The sequence below is a fragment of the Penaeus monodon genome, chromosome 28, assembly GCF_015228065.2.
Source record: "Penaeus monodon isolate SGIC_2016 chromosome 28, NSTDA_Pmon_1, whole genome shotgun sequence".
Lineage (NCBI taxonomy): Eukaryota > Metazoa > Arthropoda > Malacostraca > Decapoda > Penaeidae > Penaeus > Penaeus monodon.
Window position 1 is genome coordinate 27,843,852 of NC_051413.1, and position 490 is coordinate 27,844,341.

A 490-nucleotide genomic window follows, 5' to 3' on the forward strand; every position below is an offset into this window, starting at 1 on the left:
ACAATGTTCTTCATCAAGTCCTAGTATAATCATAATTATCACCACCGCCAATAATATTGTGAATTACTCGTGCACACAAGAATTACCACAACCGCTTGTCAGGATTACAAGCCCTCAAGCAATACACTTAATCGAATAGTTCTTCTAGAAGTCAAACTGCTCATCTAACTTTCCTCTACTTATTCGTTAAACAAACACTTTTCTGCGTGGTTCATTTTGAGATCTGTCGCCACACCTGTACTATGGGATATATCTTTTATCACATTAATCACAGACTAACAAGAGAAATAACATTCAGCACATTATACTTGTATGTGTGAACCAGAGCAAGATAGAGTTTACACCTGAAATGTGCTTTCGGGAAACACCTGAAGCCACCAAGTGCCAACAGGAAAATAGTTACGTCGTCGCACAAGGCAGCCAGCTCGCCAATGGATCGTGTCTCTAGCAAAGGTCAACAACTTTCTCTCTTTCCAAATACATCGCACAA

The 490-nt window shown here is 39.8% G+C and overlaps 1 pseudogene; it reads right to left on the minus strand.

Annotated features, from left to right (window-relative positions):
• LOC119591132 overlaps positions 1 to 404 on the minus strand; it is a 2,495-nt pseudogene extending 2,091 nt beyond the window's left edge.
• Between the last annotated feature and the right edge of the window lie 86 nt (positions 405 to 490).